Source organism: Pleurodeles waltl, chromosome 9 (assembly GCF_031143425.1).
Source record: "Pleurodeles waltl isolate 20211129_DDA chromosome 9, aPleWal1.hap1.20221129, whole genome shotgun sequence".
Classification (NCBI taxonomy): domain Eukaryota; kingdom Metazoa; phylum Chordata; class Amphibia; order Caudata; family Salamandridae; genus Pleurodeles; species Pleurodeles waltl.
Genome location: NC_090448.1, coordinates 572,135,716 through 572,159,451, shown reverse-complemented (window position 1 = coordinate 572,159,451; position 23,736 = coordinate 572,135,716).

Sequence of the window (23,736 nt, the reverse complement as noted above, 5' to 3'; positions counted from 1 at the left end):
CACCCTGCCAGTGAGGATGCCATTCCTGTGGTGGGAGAAACCTCTACTGGGGTGGAACCTGTACCAAAGGAGCCCTGAGCTACCACAGCTGGACTCCCAGAGGTAAAAGTACCTCTCTCTGGAACTACTAATCCAGATGTGCAAAATTGCACCATTTTAGTAAAGATGGAGCATCCCTCCAGCCCTCCCAGAGAAACTTTAGTGCAGCAGCACTGCACTACCTCTTAACACTTAGGACAGCAGCCCTGTCCTAGTGTGGAGCTTATAGGACAGCAGCCTTGCCCTGCCCTGCTCCAACCGAAGAGGAACAGCAACCCTGTTCTCTCTTATAGCCATATGGACAACATTTTTGCCCAGCTATGGATTTCTTTAGACAGCATCCTTGTCTAGCGTTTATTGCATTTGACATAGGCCCAGTGAACCAATCCCACTGCTCAACTTTAAAACATACTAAAGGGAAATCTGGGAATTTACACTCACACTGTTGGTTAGGTAAAAATCCCCATACAGTGTGGTTAGATCCCCAGAGGGAAGTAACTATACAGTGGATGATAAAGGGAGTAACCACTCTATTTCAGATCTACTCTCCACTTATCACCACTTAGACAATAAAGTCTCAACTGGCCAAGGATAGCCTTATGGTCCTTCATTTGGGGGAAGGGGTTATGTGAGAAAGTAGCCTCTTTCTAGCATGGATACCCCCAATTTTGGCCTGTTTTTGAGTGTGTGTCAGTCTGTTTTTAATGTGTCACCAGGATCCTGCTAGCAAGGACCCCAATGCTCGTAGTGAAAACCCTATATGTCAGTGTGTTTTGCCTGTCTCACTGGGATCCTGCTAGCCAGGACCCCAGTGCTCACAGTTTGCTGCCTAATGTGTGTGTTGTCAGTAATGCTCTAACCAGAACCTCAGTGCTTATGCTCTCTCTGCTTTTAACTTTGTCACTATAGTTTAGTGACTCCATATATCAATTCTAATTGGCTCTCTGGACCCCCATTATAATTCCCTAGTATATGGTACCTACTTACCCAGGGAATTGGGGTTCCAGGAGATCCTTATACGCTGCAGCATTTCTTTTGCCACTCATAAGGAGCTCAGACAAACCCTTTCACAGGCCTGCCATTGCAGCCTGCGTGAAATAGTTCACACACTATTTCACAGCCATTTTCACTGCACTTAAGTAACTTATAAATCACATATATGTCTAACCTTCATTTACTGAAGGTTAGGTGGAAAGGCACTAAGTGTGAGGGCACCCTTGAACTTGCAAGGGTTCCCTCACATAGTTCAGGGCCATTTCTCCAGACTTTGTGAGAGCAGGGACGCCATTCCACGCGTGAACTACATATAGGTCAATACCTATATGTAGCTTCACAATGGTAATTCCTAATATGGCCATGTAAGGTGCCTAAGATCATGGAATTGTCCCCCATTCCAAATCTGGTATAAGGGAGCCAATTCCATGCATCCTAGGGGCTCCACCATGGACCCCCAGTCCTGCCAAACCAGCTCTCTGAGGCTTCCAAAGCAGCCACAGCTGCTGCCACCTCACAGACAGTGTTCTGCCCTCCTGGGGTCTGACCAGCTCAGTTCCAGGAAGGCAGAACAAAGCATTTCCTTTGGGAGCAGGGTGTTACACCCTCTCTCTTTGGAAATAGGTGTTACAGGCTAGGAAGGGGTAGCCTCCCCCTGCGTCTGGAAGTGCTTTGAAGGGCACAGATGGTGCCCTCCTTGCATAAGCCAGTCCACACCCGTTCAGGGACCCCCAGTCCCTGCTCTGGCGTGAAACTAGAACAAGAAAGGGGAATGACCACTCCCCTGTCCATCACCACCCTAGGGGGGGGTGCCAAGAACTTTTCCAGTGTGTCCCAGACCTCAGCCATCCTGTTTTCCAAGGTGTGGGGACACTCTGGAGGCCTTTGAGTGGCCAGTGACATCCTTTTTGTTCATTCGTCGTGCAGTGGCCATTTGGTCGATTTTAGAACTTGGCAGTTGGAACCTGGTCACCCTGTGATTGGTATGAGCCGTTTTGCGGCACTTGCTGTGGGTTTTGATGCCTTTGTTTGGTGATGAAGTTTAGCACCACTTACTGTGGCTCTCGTGTCTTTGGTGACTAGTCAATTTGTGTCTTTTGAATTGATATATAAATTGCAATTTATATATCAAGGTAATTAGGAGAATTTTCTCCAATTTAATTTTGATGTGAACGGCACCTTCAGTGCTACTTTGATTATAATATTGCATATTCTGCACTATTTTTGGCATGCCTGTTTTTAGCACACTTCGTAGGATGTGTTGCTTTTGTAATGGTACCAATTTGAGACTGGAAGAATCGCAACCGGCACCCCCAGAGGGGACGCCCAATAGAGATATGTATGTTAAACAAGGTCTTTCTTCTATAATGTACAGCACATTCTGGAATAAATACACTTGTGCGGATCCTGAGTTACGTTGGCCTATGCATGTGTCATTTAATTTGCGAAAGATTGAGTATGTGGAACAATGTATGTGTAAGCGAAGGTCTAGGCAAGATATGTTTGACTGTGTATGAATGTGGGAGAAAGAAGTGCATGGACGAGTGAAGCGTGAGCAAGCCGTGCTTGAGAAAGAGCAGCGGAAGAATGTATATGTGAAAGCATTGGAAATGAGAAAGAAAGAAATAAATGATTTAAAGGAGATAGAAGAGAAAGAACGTAAATTACAGGTAACTGGCTAGTACACTGTTCGGCAACCTCTCTATCCTATACTTAATAAACTGCACAATGATTTTTTTTTACTAGATCGCCCTCCACCTCCGTATGTCGTTCCTTCTGCCCCTCATGAGTTAGCTGAGGTCTCCGGTATGGAGCAACAGAAGATACGAGACAGTCACTCTATGTTGCCTGCTGACCGTGCGTCTGAGCTTAGATCTACTGCTCGTAAAACAATTTGTATTGTTGTCTCTGCTTCTGAACTTTTACACAACATGAAAGGGTGGACGGAAAAGGAGCAGCTGTATTTTACTGAGGCATTTGGCACAGAAGTTAATGAACTATTTCAAAAATATTCTGATGAGATAGAGCCCGATGATGTAGCAGCTGATCATAAGCAAATGCGTGATGGTCTTTTTGTTTTCTCCCAGGCGGCTCATGCAATCAGGCATTTGGTGAAATTATGTGTTGCGGCAGTCCGTTTGCAAGAGGAGAAAAGGGCTGTGGACGCAGTTGCAAGTACATCTCAGACCAGCGGGTGCAAGCTTCCATCTTCGAAACAGATAAGACTATGATATTTCACACGAAACCAATGCGGGAGGCCACGCCTTTGTATGTTCCTCCTAATGGATCGGGTACAAGTGATGATAAAACTTCTGTTGATGCTAAGGGTTATTTTATTTGTAATTGGGTGTATACTCCTTGGAACAGGGCAGATGTAATGGCACTTAAAACAGCATTACCTGACCCGTGGAAAAATCCAGCCGCCTTTTATGAAGAAGTTGAGGGAGCAATTAGTTCTTGTACTATGACTTTGGCTGACATTGATTTATTTTTCGGATTGATATTACCGACAGATATGTGGAGAACTGTTCGTAAAGTTGATGATCGTGTAGTTTGTGGGGCGTCATGGAAAGAATTAGAACAGATGGATGGGGATAGGGAACCTGCGAAAAAGCCGTATCAGTTGATTCTAGATCTTCCCGCAGCCATATTAGTTAAGTTAAAAACGATTATTCCCCCTAAAATGATAGATTGGACAGTTTTAGCGTCTTGTAAGCAAAAGGCAAATGAATCGGTCTCTGATTTCTTTACATGCTTTGAAGAAGCATTTCATGATTTTAGCGGCCAGTTATTGTCAGATGATACGGGCAGACATTTGTTCGTCAATAAATATATCACAAATCTGTTACCAGGAATAGCTAGTCGTCTAAAAGCTAGTGAAAGTTCATGGACTACCTCTACTCCGGTTTCTCTTTTGACTATGGCTCAGTATTTGAACGTCAGGAATTAGAAGCAAAAGGTAGCGAGGATAAAAAGATTAAAGAATTAAAGACGAAGGTTGTGCTGGCTCAAGCTTATGGTCCGCCTTTTAGAGGTAGTGATAGAGGTGGACGTGGATCTCATGGTTCTTCTTACACTCTTTCGAATTTGTCTGTTGATCAGTGTGCGCATTGTAAAAAATTTGGGCATTGGGCTGCTGATTGTCCAGCACTACGTGTTCAGCAGGGTTCACGTGGTCGGGACAAATGTGAAATCGCTCAGGATATTCAGGGCCTAGAAGAAGCACAAATTATCATGCTAGGTTTGATGCTAATGTACGAAGGAAGGATGGGTTTAACACTTTTGATAGACGGAACCAATACCAGATGTCTAACTATGTGCAGCCTGATTTCCAAGGTCCTGCTTATGCATAGGATTGCCTAGGATGGGGTAAGGAATCAGTTGAAGTTCCAGTAGATCAGAGGGGTCCCTATGTTACAGCACATGTTTTGGGTTCTACTGATCAGTTTCTGGTTGATACAGGAGCTACTCGTAGCGCCTTGTCTAAACAATTGGTTCCAAGGACTCCCCTGTCTGGCTTAACCATTACATCGATAGGTTTCGATGAAAGTCCTTCCCCTAGCTCATTGTCACAGCCACTTGCATTCCATGCTGATAAATTTACTGCTCCATGTCCGTTTTTGCTTTCTCCAAATACACCAGACAATATTGTGGGTCTTGATATGCTCAAGTATTTCAGGGCTACAATACGATGCTCTCCTGAAGGGGTGCGTGTTGTTTTGAATGATAATCATCCTGTGATGGAAAGAGTTTGTCTTGTTAAAGAGGATATTGCATTAGCTTCACTCCCTAGTACTTTGTGGGCTACTTCAGATACTGATGTGGGACAAATGATTATTCCACCTGTACATATTAGTGTCAAGGAGGGAGCTGTATTGCCACATTTGCCTCAATACAAAATTTCACAGGAGGGCGAAGAAGCACTCACACGAATTGTGCATGATCTTATTGCAGTTTGAGTTGTTGAGGAAGTTTCGTATAATGTTTGTAACAGTCCGATTCTTCCTATTCTGAAAAAGGATACTGATACTAGGATTTACCGATTCATTATTGATTTACGAGAAGTGAATAAGATTGTGGTACCACAATATCCTGTGGTATCTGACATCACGACACTTCTTACTTTGGTTCCCCTGACAGCAACTACGTTCTCTGTGATAGACTTGAAGAATGCTTTCTTTTCGATCCCTATTCATCCTGACAGCCGATATTTGTTTGGTTTTACTTTGAATAAACGATCGTATAGATTTTGCAGAGTTCCTCAAGGCTATCCTGAGAGTCCTAGTATTTATAGTCAAGCGTTAAAACAACAACTTGATTCTTTTGTTTTGCCTGAAGGTGTGGCTCTCATACAATATGTTGATGATATTTTGTTGGCATCTGATACCCCTGAGCAATGTGAAAAGTGCACTTTGTCCTTACTTTCTTTTCTTGCTTCACACCATCATAAAGTGTCACGAAAGAAATTGCAATATTGTAGACCAAAGGTCACCTATTTAGGTCACCTTTTGTCTATTGAGGGCTGTGCACTTACATCAGATCGCATACAAGCAATTTTAGGCACACCAGTACCCTCTACTCAGAAAGATGTTCGTGCATTCCTTGGTCTTACTTCTTTTTGTAGGCAATGGATATTAGGGTTTTCACATATTGTCAAACCTTTGCTAGCACTTTTGACTAAAGATACTCCAATGCCCCTCCCATGGACAGATGAATGTGAGACTGCTTTCCAGCAGCTATGACAAGCCCTTTGTTCAGCACCAGTGTTAGGTACTGCAGATTACACGAAGCCTTTTGCACTTTACGTACATGAGATAGATTGATGTGCATTGTCAGTTTTAGTACAGACACATGGCGATAAGCAGCGTCACTGTGCATATTTTTCAGCAGTACTTGATCCTGTCGCTCGAGCGTTGCCTGGGTGTTTTCGTTCAGTTGCGGCAACAGCTATGTAAATACGTCAGAGTGAAGGGATAGTTTTGTCACATAAGCTGTTGGTGTTAGTACCCCATGCGGTTGATGCTCTTTTAAATCAAACAAAGACGGAACATTTAACTAGCGCTCGCCTGACAGGATATGAATTGACATTGCTGGCTCCTCACATTACACTGAAGAGATGTGCAACACTAAACCCAGCCACTTTGTTGCCATATCCGGTGACTCAGCCTCAGTCACAAGAAACACATAATTGTACATTCCTTACCTAAGAACAGACAAAGGGTCGTATTGATTTGCAAGATACGCCCCTTCCAGATGTAGACGGGGAATTGTGGGTTGATGGGTCTTGTTTGAAGTTGCCGGACGGTACGACCTCAGCTGCATCTGCAATCACCACAATACACACGGTAGTGGAGACAGCTCGTATACCACAGAAGTCAGCTCAAGCAGCTGAACTAATAGCTTTGACACAAGCATGTGAGCTTAGTACTGACTTATGTGTGAACATTTATACAGACAGCGGCTATGTTTTTGGAGTGCCTCATGATTTTGGTTTGCTTTGGAAGGAGAGAGGCTTTCTCACATCCCACAGGATGTAGATAATGCACGGAGAATTAGAGCATAACCTCTTGACTGCATTGACATATCCAAAGAAAATAACTATTGTGAAATGTAGGGCACATAAGAGAGTGACCGATAAGCTAGGGCAAGGTAATGCCCTTGCGGACTGCGTAGCACGTGACACTGCGATGCAGCGAAGTACTACTTCTATGTATGTAGTGAAGTCACAAGCTGAACGTTGGCATAATGCTAGACAAGATGTATTAGATATACAGAAATCTGCTTCTGTTAAAGAATGTGAGCAGTGGTCTGAAGAAGGAGAATTGGATGATGAGGGCTGTTGGCGGAATAAGCAGATGGATAAATCGAAATTGCCTATAGATTTTGTACAACCTATGGTTCAGATGGCACATGGGCTGGCACATGTTGGAGCTTTAGCAATAACGAAGTTGCTTATGCAAGTTTGGGAGCATCCAGAAATTTCCAGTTCAGCTAAGAGAGTAGTACAGTCTTGTTTGATCTGTTTACAATACAATCCTGGAAAAGGGACACGAACTCCTGCAAGAGGGTTTGCTACACCAACTGCACCTTTCGAAGTTCTACAAATGGATTATATTCAGCTTGAACGCTGCAACAATTTAAACTATGTCTTGGTGGTGGTATGTGCCTTTAGTTAATGGATAGCGGTGTACCCCAGAAAGGATAATACTGCCATTACCACAGCAAAGGTGCTTTTGAAATAATTTTTCCCTAGGTTTGGTGTTTGCCGACTTTTATGGAATGATAACGGACCTCATTTTGTTGGGGAAGTTATTAAGTATGTCCTGAAAGGATTAGGGATCAAACAGAAGTTCCATGCGTTTTTCCACCTACAATCAGCAGGATTGGTGGAAAGGTATAAAGCTACTTTGAAGCTGAAGTTAGCGAAGATACAGGCTTCCACATCTTTAACTTGGCCAGATGCATTACCGTTGGCATTATTGTCTATTAGGTCAGTGCTACACTCTCGAACAGGCCTTACCCCCTATGAAATAGTATTTGGAAGGCCAATGAACATCTGTGGAGTTCCTAAGCCAAATTCTGTATATGATGTACCTTGTGTCCTGATGAATGATTATTTGGCACAGTTAACCGACAATTTGGTTTCTATTCATCAACAGGTTCGAGAAGCACTTCCTGACAGATCTACAGGTGAAGGCCATGAACCCCGACCTGGTGACCAGGTGATGATTAAGTCCTTTGAAAGATCAAGCAGCTTAGAACCAAGGTGGTGAGACCCAGAGCAGGTGCTCCTTGCGACAAGAACAGCAGTTCGAGTGACGAACCGAAAGAATTGGGTCCATAGTACTTAATGCAAGAGAGTGCTACCTTCCTTGGTGGAACCTGTTGTGCTGACCAATCATCGAGAGATTTTGACTACGGAGAAAGGCCGTGCTATATCACTTGACGAATCTGCGGAGTACTTCCCGGACCATGCGATTTCTGGAGTGTTGTGATATAATTTGAGACCGAGGAAAGAATCTGTAGTGCTGAAAAAAACTGGTTGAGCTACCGCCCTGGGTTAGTGAAACGGAGACCCAATGTGGCAAGGGGGGGAATCAGCCATGCATTAGAGTAGTGACACCTGTCTTGGCCCGTGGTGAAGAAATCAGCGGCTGCCCAGGGATAAGAGCTCCAGCGATTGTTTTTAATTAATTTCTGGAAGGGTTGATTATCACTGTTGCTAAAATGAATAACAAAGTGATCATTAGTACTATGGGGTTTGTTGTTGTTTTGGTGGTTATAGCAATAATCACCTGCTTTGTTGAAAAGATGGCTCCTGCTCGTGAGTTTTTTGTCGCCACTACTCCAGTACCAGAGGATCACTATTACTTTAAACTTCCCTATCAGGAGCAGAAGCACTGTCAATCGTACTTCAATAATACTTTCATTCAGATGTTGCATCATACTCATAACCATACAAATACTACTAACTGTTGGGTATGTGGAATGATACCTGCGCATCAAAAGAAAGGAGGAACACCTTTCATTCCTCTTCCTTTTTCACACAATGGTTCTTGTCAAGCTTGGTATACGCTTTTGTTTGCATCTGGAAAACGTACAGAGGCGGACTTCTTTGACGCCTTAATAAAGTATGCTACCAAGACAAAGATGGGTATCCCCAAGCAAAGGAACTAAATGGGAATGGGAAGAGTATCAACCGGACAATATTTCAATACCATATGTCTTCACAAATATAAGAGACTCTGACAAGAAAGAACAATTTGTGATTTCTGTTACAAAAACTAAAGCAGATTTATGTATACATAGCATTGGGCGAATTCCAGTGGGGACAAGCAATTGTACCTTGATTTTAACTATTGAGGGTGTAAATAATAGTCGTTTTACAGCTTCACATAATACATATTTTGTTTGTGATAACTATGGATATTACCAACTACCTGTTGGGTGGTCAGGTGTGTGTTATGTATCTTTTCTATTACCCCCTGTGTTTTTGGCACCTGAATCATATCACCGAGATTTTAAACTGTTCAATGACATAATTAAAAATAGATATAAAAGGACAATAAGTACAAATGAGGTAGACCAAACGGACACTAGCCTGCAACAATATGTTGATTTTAATTTAGGGTTGTTCTCCTTTGTGGGTGCTGCGTTAAACAGTAGGAAAGTGAGACGATTGACTAGAGTTGTGGAAGCTGTTACCAATCAGGCAGCTCTGGCACTTGGGAATATTACAGAGGAGCACCAAATTGCGAGGATTGTAGCGCTCCAAAATCGTATGGTACTAGATGTGATATTAGCTGACCGAGGTGGTGCATGTCGCATCATCGGTAGTAGTTTGTGCGTTTCCATTCCAGATCACTCACCTTCAAGATATGATGCAGTATCTAAATTGCATAAAATTGCTGCAGAAATCCACACAGAGACTGGTACTTGGACTTTTTCTGGATGGTTTTGGGCTCTTGTTTCCGCTTGGGGCTGGAAACTACTGACTATTCTGTGTGTAATGATTGCAATATTTTTCACATGCTGCATCTGTATTCAGTGTGGTCCAATGTTCTGCTCCATGTGTATTACTGCTTGTATACCTACCAAAAGAAATATTACAGAAATTAAAGCAAAATACATGTTAGATAAGGAAATAGCTGAAATGATGAGCATAAATATACAAGATGAATATTTAGATTATCCCAGAAAGACGAATGTCTTCAGCTAATGCTGAAAGGGTCGTCTGTTGTAATTTAGTAGCGATTAGATTAAGCATTAGCAGAAGACATCTGGTATTTAGCAACTATTGTGAACATTTCGCAGAATCCATTTTGTATTCATGGCAGCCATTATCTCTGCCACATGCTGCCATGTGCTCGCCATGTGCTCTGTCCTACCTTCCTGTTAACTACTCTTGAAAATCTGTCTAGTGACAAGTTATATTTAGCAAGCATCTCCCACTTTGCACATGCCCAGTAAGGTCTGCAGCTGTTAGTAATTAGTAACCGACAGTAATGTGTCTTCTAGTCCTTGAAAACTGTTAGCCCCTCCTACCTGTTGACTCTGCATTTCCATATGACCTTATATGTATATAAGTCTTGCTTCTATAATTGTACCACCTTCTTTTAGCCCCTGCGTGGGTATAAAAGGACCATGCTCTCTTAGTTCAGTGTGCTACTTCAAACATTACCGAAGGGTGCTGTTTGAACTGTGGTACCATCTCATGAGGTGTAATAAACTTTGACTTTTATTTCAGTTTCTGGGCCAACTTCTTCCTATATGGTCTGAGGACTTTGTGCAGAGAAGGGCGAACCCCTTTCACTAGTAGGCCTTGCTGAGTCTTACTTCGACATCTCCTGGTGACGAGTGTGCCCCTTGGAACACAGAGGGTGGACCCCTTCGACACAGACTGTCCTGACGTCCTGCTGTCCCAGGAGGAGGCAAGACCTTGCCTTCCTCACGAACGACAGTATCCTGTGCACTACGTCTTCTTCACCTCCTGAGGCCTCTGTGCACTATTTGCAAAATTCCTTCATGCACACCATGGCCCAGGTCCCCAGCACTCTATCATGCGACGCTCAACTCACTGAGTTGACCTCCGGCAGCGTGGGTCCCGCCTTTGTAGTGCTGCAACAACCGCACTTTGCACCTCCTTTGTCCCTGTGTCCTGGGACTCCCGTGGGTGCACTCTGATCTTCTGAGGGCTCTCTGAAGTGCTGAGGGCCCCCTCTTCCTCCTCACACAGAGTTGAGGCCCCCAGGTCCCTCCTGGGTCCAGACAGCACCACTTTGATGCAAAATGCAAGTTTGTAGGAACCAAAACTTGTTGGAGGAATCCAGGCGCAAAACTCGCCTGCACCCAACTTCTATTCGTGGGACATCCAGTGCATCATGCAGAAACCCGCTGACATCTTCCTTGGGTGCATTTCTGCAGTCTTGGGGGACTCTTCTTTTGCACCCTCTTCTGGGTTGGCAGGGGCTTCTGTCCTTCCTGGAACTTCTTCTGACTTCTGGACTTGGTCTCCTTCCTTTGCACGTCGTCAGGTCCAGGAATCCACCTTTTGTTGTTTCTAGCCTTGCTTGGCTCTTGTAGTAACTCTAATCATGACTTGTAGTATGTCCTAAGGAAACATGCAGTACTTTACTCATACTTTCCTGGGCTCTGGGGTGGGGTATTTTTTTCTTACCTTTGCTGTATTCTTACTCTCCCAGAGATTCTCTACACACTACACTTGTCAATGGGGCAATTCGTGATTCGCATTCCACCTTCTTAGTCTATGGTTTGTGTTGCTCCTAGACCTAGTTTCTCCCATTGCATTCTGTAGCATTTCCTGTGGTTTGGACTATCCTATGTCTAATTACTTACCTTATTTTGGTGCCTTGTTTTTATATTGTGTATAATACTTACCTCCAGAAGGAGTATTGCCTCTAAGGCACAACATCACGATTCAGCGGACTGGCGGCAGACCCCCACCTCCTCCCCCACAACTAACAACATGGGAGGAGCAGGTCTTGACCATTATGCATCCAGAGGGCCTCGGAGGAGTTGGTGGAGGAATGGACACTGGTAAGTCAAATCTTAACTATCATATCCCCCACCCTACCTGCATGCTATCACACACCCCCACCCTAACCCCCTCCCCTATCACTCCAACTCCTCACTAATGTACTAATAACACAAACCACTCATCCCAACACCAAGCCCTGCATGACAAAACAAAGCATGAACACCCATCACTAAAGCATGCCCACTGCACATACCCCTAACAACCCCTAACCATCATCACACAAGCCCCCACACAGGAAAGCTCGCACTGGGGTACACGCTCACCCACATATTGCACACCATGACATACACACATGCAATAATCATGCTTTTATACCCCTGCAGGACCACTACCAAACGTCACCAGACAGGAGGGTCCAGATGTCTCTACACCACCAACAGAAGAGGCCCACAGTGATGACAGCAGCTCTGGCCAACTGGATCAAGATGACCAGCCCGGACCATCGTGGGCCCCTGGACAGTCGGTTCCCCTCGCACCGGCACAGCCCAACACTGACCTTCCACCCTCTGCTAACACCAGCACAGCACCCACCCAGCGGGCCCATACCTCCGTCCCCAGGACACGTCAATCAGCTGTGTGTCCACCACTACAGGGAACCCAGGATAACCCACCGCCCCAACAACAACAGGGACCTGGGGACCGTGGTAGTGGACACACTGTCCAGGGGACGGAGGCGCAGGAACACAGGGGAACTGGGAAGGCTGCTTTGCGACAGGGGGCGGACAGGCCAAGGGAACCACTCTCCACGAGGCCCTCTCCTCCATCATGGGAGCATACCACCACTCCCAGGAGACGATGGCGACGGTCCTGGCAAAGTTTCAGGAGACCCAGCGCATGCAGGACGAACTGTATGTGGGGTTCAGGGAGGAGCTCAGAACCATCAGCTCCGCCCTGGGCACCATAGTAGGAGTGCTGAAGGATATACAGAAGACCATGAGGGACACCGTGGCACTCCAAGGGGCCCCTGACACTAGCCTGGACGATGAACTGCCCAACGCCTCCGCCGGCGCTAGTGGACAGGACTCCCCGCCACAGGACCACCACACCAGCACCCCACCCCCTGCAGACGGAGAACCACCCCGCAAGCAGTCCCTGAGATCCAGGAACAGGACAGAGCAAGAAGGCAAGACCCCCGCCAGGAAATGAGACCACCCTGATTGTCATCCCACTGTCCCACTTTGTGACCCTGTCCTGATTGGAACTGTTCCAGCTCCACTTCCTATGCCCATATGGGCTGTGCACCTGTGAGACTAATAGACTGGACTCTGCCATGGACATTCCTCCACCATCACCCATCACCATTTTGCCACCCCCTCCAATAATTTGCACTTCAATAAACACCCTTGAACCACAAAACAATCTGGAGTCAGTCTATGATTTAGAAAATGTGTATTAGCTATGACAATGACAAAATCCGTTCAAAAATGTAATGTCAACATACCTATGTCACACATCACAAGGCCATGAAGGATGCAAGCAGATGACTCACATTGGTAACCACACCTGTGAAACCGTAATGGAAATGTACCACTCAGTTAGCAGATACTGCTTCAAATTGACAGACAGGATAGAGGTAGAAGTGTGAAAGTAAATGTAATAGTAAAAAAATGTGTTCTCACCTGTGTGTCACTGGAAATATTGCTGTATGACAGAGTCCCTGTTATTAATGTCTTCTTCCTCTGCTTCCTCCTCATCACTGTCCACAGGCTCCACAGCTGCCACAACACCGTCATCTGGACCATCCTCCTGCAGAAAAGGCACCTGGTGTCGCAAAGCAAGATTGTGAAGCATCGAGCAGGCGATGATGATCTGGCACACCTTCCTTGGTGAGTAGAATAGGGAACCACCTGTCATATGCAGGCACATGAACCTGGTCTTCAGGAGGCTGAAGGTGCGTTTGATCACCCTCCTAATCCGCCCATAGGCCTCATTCTAGCGTTCCTCTGCCGTGGTCCTGGGATTCCTCACTGGGGTCAATAGCCATGACAGGTTGAGGTAACCAGAGTCCCCTAATAGCCACACACGATGCCTCCGGAGTTGACCCATCAAATACGGGATGCTGCTATTCCGCAGGATGTAGGCGTCATGCACTGATCCAGGGAACATAGCATTTACCTGCAAGATGTACTGGTCTGCCAAACATACCATCTGTACATTCATCGAATGATAACTCTTCCGGTTCCTGTACACCTGTTCTATCCTGTGGGGGGGGAACCAAAGCCACATGGGTCCCATCAATGGCACCTATGATGTTAGGGATATGTCTCAAGGCATAGAAGTCGCCTTAAACTGTAGCCAAATCCTCCACCTGAGGGAAAAACGATGTAGCTCCTCACATGTTTCAGCAGGGCAGACAACACTCTGGACAATACGTTGGAAAACATAAGCTGAGACATCCCTGATTCCATGGCCACTGTTGTTTGAAATGACACACTTGCAAGGAAATGGAGTACTGACAGCACCTGCACTTGAGGGGGGATTCCTGTGGGATGGCGGATTGGTGATATCAGATCAGGCTCCAACTGGGTACAAAGTTCCTGGATTGTGCCACGGTCAAACCTGTAGGTGATGATTAAATGTCGCTCCTCCATTGTCAACAGGTCCACCAGCGGTCAGTACACCGGAGGATTCCGCCATCTCCTCACATGTCCCAGCTGACGGTGCCTAGGAAGGACAACAACGATCACAGAGTTAAGCAACTCAGAGGTATGTACCCACAGCTACACAGTACACGAAACATAATCCAAAAAGTTGTCTGTAAGTGTGTTGAGTCCAGGCCTAGGTATGTGTGATGCAGTTGTAAATGAAGCCATGTGGGCCCCTGAAATGGCGGCTGCCTGACCTCTAAACTGGGACAATTGGATGTGAGGTAACTGCGCTGGCGTTGTACACCGTCGCGGTAGGCGGTCGAAGGCCGCAGCACAATGCTGCATTGGTTAACATTGGACCCTATGGGTCCCAGGAGCCAATGACGAAGTGCACCGGCGGTGATGATACGCACCGCCGCGGACGTCACCGCTGCGGACGTGACTGCCATTTTCTATCTGTTCACTCACTCGATACCTGATCTTCGACAGGAGAGGACCTACACTGCAAGTGCTGCTGTGACCTCGGTCTGGAAGAGACAATGGCACGTGTGTCTGTGGAAAGGGCCCCTGCCTTCACTGCACAGGAGTTGGAGAAGCTTATGGACGGGGTCCTCCCCCAGTACACGCTACTCTACGGTCCTCCAGACCAACAGGGTACATAGGGTGCAAGTTGTATGGGCTATGCCTGGGTGGAGACGGCTGGATGTAAGTAGGAAGGGGCAGAGTTATGCGAGCATGAAGGAGTGTGTATGAATGCGCCACATGGCAAGGGCACGGATGTGGGCCACTCCCTTCGACGGTGCTGTTGCTAATGACTTCTCTTCTTCCCCTGTACATGTCATGTAGGTCAGTGCCCACCAGAAGAAGGATATTTGGCGTGCATTCGCCAAGGAAGTCCGGAGCCTGGGGGTCCACCAGAGACGGAGCACCCACTGCCGTAAAAGATGGGAGGACATTCGCCGCTGGAGCAAGAAGACGGCGGAGGCTCAGCTGAGGATGGCCTCCCAACGTGGGAGGGGTGCACTTCGCACCATGACCCCCCTGATGTTCCGGATCCTGGCGGTGGCCTACCCTGAGTTGGATGGGCGCTTGAGGGCATCACAGCAGACACAAGGGGGTGAGTACACTCACATTCTGATGCATTTGCGCGCAGTGGAGGGGTCTGGGTGGTGGAGGAGGGCTGTGGGTTTCCCTAGGCCAGGGCGAGTACCGTAGGCTAGGCCCCTCCGTAATGCAGGCCATGTGCCACTCCACCCCACCTCTGTAGAGTGCCAAGTACAGGTATACATGCCCCTGTGTCATCTATGTGGTCAGATGACACTCATAGCCATGTAGGCCATATCCCAGGCTGTAGAGGCCAAGAGCACGGCGTAGTGCAGAGGGCTGCTGTTTCTGTATTGTCCGCCAACGGTAGCGGTAAGCCATGCACTCAACCTGTCTTTCTTCTGTTTCCCACCCCTTTTTGTGCTCTCCCTGTTCTTTTGTGCATCAGCATCATCAGGCGGAGGTACAGTGGCACCGGAGCACGAGGGAGCTGCATCCCACATGGCCATGGAGGGCCACACCACAGACTCCGAATACACCAGTGGGACGGAGGGCGAGGGGAGCTTCACGTCGGTCACCGGATCAGCAGACAGCGACAAGGACTCGTCCTCCGATGGGAGCTCCCTTGTGGTGGCGGCACCATCTGTGCCCCCCACTTCTACCGGTACAGTCTCCACCCCCCCTACCAGTACCGCCCTCCCAGCAGCCCCTCAGCCTTCGCTCCGTGCCCGCTCAACCAGGAGGGTGGGCATCACCTTCGCCCCAGGCACCTCAGCCCCTGCCCCTGTCACCCCTGCTGCCCTCAGTGAGGAGGCCATTGACCTCCTCAGGTCACTCACTGTTGGGCAGTCTACCATTGTGAATGCCGTCCAGGGTGTAGAAAGGGAGTTGCAACACAGTAATGCATTCCTGGAGGGCATTCATTCTGGTCAGGCTGCCCATCATCGAACCCTGTTAATCTCTGGCCTCAGCACTGATGGCAGCCATTGTCCCTGTCTCTAGCCTCCCCCCTCCAACTTCCTCCACCCAGACCCAATACCCTGAACCCCAGCCTATCCCAAGCACACCATCAGACCAGCATGCACACACCTCAGGCAAGCATAGGCACCACACATCCCACAGGCACTCACACAAGCATCACCCACATACACACAGCAACATCCACTGCCTCCACTGTGTCCCCCACCTTGTCGTCTCCCTCCTCCCTCCCAGTGTCCTCTACACTCTCACCTGCATGCACAACATCTACAGCCACTAGGACTCGCACCAGAACACCCAGCACCACACCCCGCTCACCTGCACTCACCACCCCCACTACCATTTACACGTCCCCTGTGTCCTCTCCCAGTGTGTCTGTGACGCCCCCTCCCAAAGTACACAAACGCGGACACCCACACACCCAACATCCATCCACCTCACGACTGCCTCCAGAACCTGCACCTGCACCCAAATCATCTAAAGTTACACCTCCTACAACCACCTCCTCTTCCTCCACTCCCAGACCCCCTCCAGCTACCCATCCCAGTGTTCGTCAGAAACCTTTCCTGAGCAACGTTGACCTCTTTCCCACCACCCCCACCCCTCCAATTCATAGGTCCCATACTAGCAACTCAGCCAAAAAAAGTCTGGTTCCAGTGGTGCATGTTAGAGGTATATGGAGTGCACCGGGCACCAGGGCAACCAGTGTGACACGGAGCCAAAGCACTGCCAGTCCACCCCCTGTAAAGCACCAGAAGTTGGACAGTGCCCGACAGGAGAGGGTGAAGATTCCTGCCGGCAAAGCCGCTCACAAGGGTCCCGGGGGGAGTGCTGAGTCAGCTGTGACTCCTCACAAGGTGGTGAAGGGGCAGAAGAAGTCTCCAAAGTCTGGGAAGAGCAGCACGACGGAGAAGGCCACCATCCACCCCGCTGGCCAGGACGCCACCGCCAGCACAATCGTCACTGGTCCGGAGACCACCGCCAGAGTCAGTGCCCATGAGGGCAGCACTATTGTCACTGGTCCAGAGACCACAGCCAGAGTCAGTGGCCAGGAGGGCAGCACTATCGTCACTGGTCCGGAGACCACCGCCAGAGTCAGTGCCCAGGAGGGCAGCACTATCGTCACTGGTCCGGAGACCACCACCAGAGTCAGTGCCGAGGAGGGCCCCGGAGCCACAGCCCCGCTGGGCACTGAGGGACCGTCATGCCACACACCGCTGCATAGGTCAGAGACAGCAAAGTCAAGCACCGCTGAACAGGGCAAAGACCGCCATGGCAAGCACCGCTGAACAGGTCAGAGACAGCAAAGTCAAGCACCTCTGAACAGGGCAAAGACCGCCATGGCAAGGCACCGCTGAACAGGGCACAGACCGCCATGGCAAGCACCGCTGAACAGGTCAGAGACAGCAAAGTCAAGCACCGCTGAACAGGGCAAAGACCGCCATGGCAAGCACCGCTGAACAGGGCACAGACCGCCATGGCAAGGCACTGCTGAACAGGGCACAGACCACCATGGCAAGCCCCGCTGAACAGGTCAGAGACAGCAAAGTCAAGCACCGCTTGTTAGAAATGGGGTTTTTGGTTGGCAGTCAGGTTACCTCCTGTCCAAGCAAAAGCCCTCACTCTAGTCAGGGTAAGTCACACACTATCCAAGATTATCCTGTGTCCACCCTCTGGTAGCTTGGCACGAGCAGTCAGGCTTAACTTAGAAGGCAATGTGTAAAGTATTTGTGCAATAAATCATACAATACCACCATATAGCACCACAAAACTACACCACACAGTGTTTAGAAAAATATATAATATTTATCAGGATAATTGTAGGTCAAAAAGAATAAAGTTGCAATGGAAAATTGTAGAAATATCACAGGGAAGTGATATAAAGTGTCTTAAGTCTTTAGAATGCAATACAGTGTCTTTCAAGCACAAAGTACCTGGTTTCTGGTGGAAAATCTCCTCAGAGGGCCACAGGAGAAGAGATGCGTGGAAAAAGGGGTGTGTGCGTCGATTTCTCCTCAGCACACACAGACTTGCGTCGGTCTTTTCCACGCGGGGAAGTCGGGCGTCGTTTTCCGGCGCGCAGACAGTCTCTTTTTGTAGATCGCGGGGATTACCAGATGTCCCGGGTCTGTGCGTGGATTCTCCTGCTTGTTTTCCGGCTGCGCGTCGTTCTGCGGGGCTGCGCGTCGAAGTTTCGATCTCACGGTAGGCGTCGCGTCGATTTCTCCTTGGAAGTCGGGCGGCGTTGTCCTTGCGAGGCCGTGCGTCGAAAGTTTGGTCTCACGGCAGGCGTCGCGTCGATTTCTCCTTGGAAGTCGGGCGGCGTTGTCCTTACGAGGCCGTGCGTCAAAGTTTCGCACTCACGGTGGGCGTCGCGTCGATTTCTCCTGGAAAGTCGAGCGGCTTTGTCCTTGCGAGGTTGTGCGTCGAAGTCTCGATCGTCCCGAGGGCGTCGCGTCGATCAGCGTCGGTGTGCGGCGTTTTTCTCGCCGCGGAACAAGCTGTGCATCGAAATTTTCGGCGCACGGAGCGTCCAAGTGAAAGGAAGAAGTCTTTTTGGTCCTGAGACTTCAAGGAACAGGAGGCAAGCTCTATCCAAGCCCTTGGAGAGCACTTTCACAGCCAGACAAGAGTTCAGCAAGGCAGCAGGGCAACAGCAAGACAGCAGTCCTTTGTAGAAAGCAGACAGGTGAGTCCTTTGAGCAGCCAGGCAGTTCTTCTTGGCAGGATGTAGTTTCTGGTTCCGGTTTCTTCTCCAGCAAGTGTCTGATGAGGTAGGGCAGAGGCCCTGTTTTATACCCAAATGTGCCTTTGAAGTGGGGGAGACTTCAAAGAGAGGCTAAGAAGTGCACCAGGTCCCCTTTCAGTTCAATCCTGTCTGCCAGGGTCCCAGTAGGGGGTGTGGCAGTCCTTTGTGTGAGGGCAGGCCCTCCACCCTCCCAGCCCAGGAAGACCCATTCAAAATGCAGATGTATGCAAGTGAGGCTGAGTACCCTGTGTTTGGGGTGTGTCTGAGTGAATGCACAAGGAGCTGTCAACTAAACCTAGCCAGACGTGGATTGTAAGGCACAGAAGGATTTAAGTGCAAAGAAATGCTCACTTTCTAAAAGTGGCATTTCTAGAATAGTAATATTAAATCCGACTTCACCAGTCAGTAGGATTTTGTATTACCATTCTGGCCATACTAAATATGACCTCCCTGCTCCTTTCAGATCAGCAGCTGCCACGTCAACAGTGTATGAGGGCAGCCCCAATGTTAGCCTATGAAGGGAGCAGGTCTCCCAGTAGTGCAAAAACGAATTTAGGAGTTTTACACTACCAGGACATATAACTACACAGGTACATGTCCTGCCTTTTACCTACACAGCACCCTGCTCTAGGGGATACCCAGGGCACACATTAAGGGTGACTTATATGCAGAAAAAGGGGAGTTCTAGGCTTGGCAAGTACTTTTAAATGCCAAGTCGAGGTGGCAGTGAAACTGCACACCCAGGCCTAGCAATGGTAGGCCTGAGACAAGGAAAAAGGGCTACTTAAGTGGGTGGCACAATCCGTGCTGCAGGTCCACTAGTAGCATTTAATCTATATGCCCTAGGCACCTGGAGTGCACATGACTGGGGACTTAGAAGTAAATTAAATAGTTCAATCAGGTATGATCCAAAGTTACCATGTTTACAGAGAGAGAGCATATACACTTTATCACTGGTTAGCAGTGGTAAAGTGCGCAGAGTCTAAAAACCAGCAAAACAGTATCCAAAACGAGGAGGGAGGCAGGCAAAAAGTTAGGGGTGACTACCCTAAGGCTGTCAGGTCTAACACCGCTGAACAGGGCACAGATCGCCATGGCAAGCACCGCTGAACAGGGCACAAACCGCCATAGCAAGGCACCGCTGAACAGGGCACAGACCGCCATGGCACGCACCGCTGAACAGGTCAGAGACAGCAAAGTCAAGCACCGCTGAACAGGGCAAAGACCGCCATGGCAAGGCACCGCTGAACAGGTCAGAGACAGCAAAGTCAAGCACCGCTGAACAGGGCAAAGAACGCCATGGCAAGCACCGCTGAACAGGTCAGAGACAGCAAAGTCAAGCACCGCTGAACAGGGCATAGACCGCCATGGCAAAGCAGTGCTGAACAGGGCAAAGACCGTCAACTCAAGCATCGTTAGCCCATGTGTAGCTGGGACAGTGACGGAACTGGGACCGTCACGGGGAGCGTGATGCACTCTGGGCACCAGTCCCCCTCCAGAACCAGTGGAGAACTGCATCCACTACCTGAATCCTGGACAGGATGAAGCACTCTGGGCACCAGTCCCCCTCCAGAACCAGAGGAGAACTGCATCCACTACCTGAATCCTTGACAGGATGAAGCACTCTGGGCTCCAGTCCCCCTCCAGAGCCAGTGGAGAACTGCATCGACTTGAGAGACAGTGGCTTTGCACTCCCCAGGATGGTACAGTGGGCAAACCACCCACTGTAGAGACTTGAGAGACTGTGGCTTTACACTCCCCAAGATGGAACAGTGGGCAAACCAACCACTTGTTAGACTTGAGAGACTGTGGCTTTGCACTCCCCAGGATGGAACAGTGGGCAAACCAACCACTTGTTAGACTTGAGAGACTGTGGCTTTGCACTCCCCAGGATGGTACAGTGGGCAAACCACCCACTGTAGAGACTTGAGAGACTGTGGCTTTGCACTCCCCAGGATGGTACAGTGGGCAATCCAACCACTGTAGAGACTTGAGAGACTGTGGCTTTGCACTCCCCAGGATGGTACAGTGGGCAAACCACCCACTGTAGAGACTTGAGAGACTGTGGCTTTGCACTCCCCAGGATACATTAATGGGCATGGAGCCCCGTCGTGGATCTGGCGTGGTGCACTCATCCGGCTGAGGTGTCCCCCTTCCCTTTTCCACTGAGGTGCCTGTTGTATTTTTATCTTATGCCCCTGCAGTGTTCTCTCCGTTTGTGGACAGGTATCTAGTGTGGGCCTCGCCCATGCATTGTGGGCCCAGTTGTCCACGGACATTGAAATGTGCATACCTGCACTACAAATCGTGATGTATATATTTTTTATGTGTATATATTTCTGTATATATGAGCTTACTGAATTTTGAAACATTACAATGGTTGTACTGACTTCCTTTTTGTCTTTGCATTCTTCCGGGGGGTGTTGTGGGTTGTTCCTGTGATGTTTGGAAATGCATTGGTGTGTGTGTTGTAGTGTGCAAGGGTCGGGTTGAGGGTTGGGGTGTTGCGTGTGTGTGTCCCTGACTTTTGCCTACCCCCTCCCCTATGTCGTAGGTGCAGTACTCACCGTTGTCTTCGGCGCCGCCATTGCTGGTGTTCGTAGAGAAGTAGGAAGACAAGCGCAGGGAGTATTTGGAGTTCGGGCTCCATGGTGGCCTCCTTCCTCGTGGAGTGTGTTCAGGTGAGCGTTTTCCCATTGCAAAAGCTGTTTCCGGCATGTTTTTATCCACGGTGAATCCGCCCCGGAAAAGGTGGCGGATTGGTGTGTTGTAATACTGTGGGCGGTACTTTGTCTTCCGTCTGTCTGTTGGCGGTTTCCACCACGGTCATAATTCCCTTTTTTTTCCACCGGCCTGTTTGCGGTATTACCTCAGCTTTCACACCGTCCGCCAGGGTTGTAATGACCCCCTTAGTGTTACCAAAAATAAAGGTACTTTATTTTAGTGACACAAGGTCAAAAATATCTTAGAGACACTACTACTTCTGGAGGTAAGTATTATACACAATATGCACGCTAGAGGCCAAAATCTGGTAAGTAAATAGTCATAGAACAGTGCAAACAGTAGAAAATACAATAGAATTCAATAGGCCTAGGGGCAACACAAACCATATACTAAGAAAGTGAAATGCAAATCACAAATTCCCCCCTAGGCAAGTGTAGTGTGTAGAGGGGCGCTGGGAATGTAAGAGAACACCAAAGGTAAGGTACCCCACCCCAGAGCCCAGGAAAGTAGGAGTTATTTACTGCAAGTTTACTCAGGACACACTACAAGTCATGATAAGAGTTATTGCAAGAACCAAGCAAGGTTGCAAGCAAAACATGGTGGATTCCTGGACCTGAAGACCTGAAGTCGCAGAAGATTCCAGGAAGGATAGGAGCCCCTGCCAACATAGAAGATGGTGCAAAGAGGATTCTCCGGTTAGAAGAAGACTGCAGAAGAGCACCACAGAAGATGGCTGCGGGTTCCTGCATGGTGCAGGAGATGGCCCATGTCAAGAAGTTGGATGTAGGCTGTTTGCATTGCTTGATTCGTCCAACAAGCTTTGGTTCAAGAAAGGTTGCGGTTTGCTTCAAAATGGTGCTGCCTGGACCCAAGAGGGACACGTGGGCCCCTATTCATCACTGGAGGGAACCCACAGATGACCAGGCAGCACCCACCGAGGTCCCAGCACACGGGAACAAAGAAGGTGCAAATTGCAGTTGTTGCAGCACTACAAAAGAAGGTCCCACGCCACCGGAGACCAAATCAGTGAGTTGAGCATTGCAGGATAGAGTGCTGGGGACCTGGGCCAGGCTGTGCACGAAGGATTCTTGCAAATAGTACACAGAGGCCTCAGGAGGTGAATATGACACAGTGCAGAGGGCACTGTCGTAAATGGGGAAGGAGACCTCTTACCTCCTCCAAATTTGGACATCAGGACCTTAGGACGGTCTGTGTCAAAGGGGTCTACCAACTGTGTCCTTAGGAGCACACTCAGTGCCAGGACAGGACTCCAAGAGAATGGGTTGTCATCTTAGAAGGGGCCTTCTGGAGCAGGGGAGTGACTCCGTCACTCCACAGGAGATTTCTTTGGCCCGTCTGATACAGGATGAAGACAGGGAATCCCCAGAGTGTGCACACCGTGGAAACTATTGCAGTTGCTGACTTGGAGCTGAGGTTGCAGAAGAAAAGTATCTCTTGTGGATACTTTGTTGCAGTTACAGCATTTCTTGGGGCAGGCTGTGGTTGATCCGAGGTGAGATGATGCTGAAGTAGTTGCAGAGGATTCCTGAAGGAAACTTGCAAGCAGAATCTGAAGAGAACCCACAGGAGAGACCCTAAATAGCCCTGAGAGGGGGATTGGCTAACTTATCAGGTATGGACCTACCAGGAGGGGTCTCTGAGGTCACCTGCTGGCACTGGCCACTCAGAGGCCTCCAAAGTGTCCCCCACACCTTGCAAAGCAAGATGGCTGAAGTCTGGAACACACTGGAGGAGCTCTTGGCACCACCCCAGGGGTGGTGATGGTCAAGGGAGTGGTCATTCCCCTTTCCTTTGTCCAGTTTCGCGCCAGAGCAGGGACTGGGGGTCCCTAAACTGGTGTAGACTGGCTTATGCAAGGAGGGCACCATCTGTGCCCTTCATAGCATTTCCAGAGGCTGTGGAGGCTACCCTTCCCAAGCCTGTAACATCTATTTACAAAGGGAGAGGGTGTAACACCCTGCTCTCAGAGGAAATGCTTTCTTCTGCCTTCCTGGGACTGGGCTGCCTAGTCCCCAGGATGGCAGAACCCTGTCTATTATGTG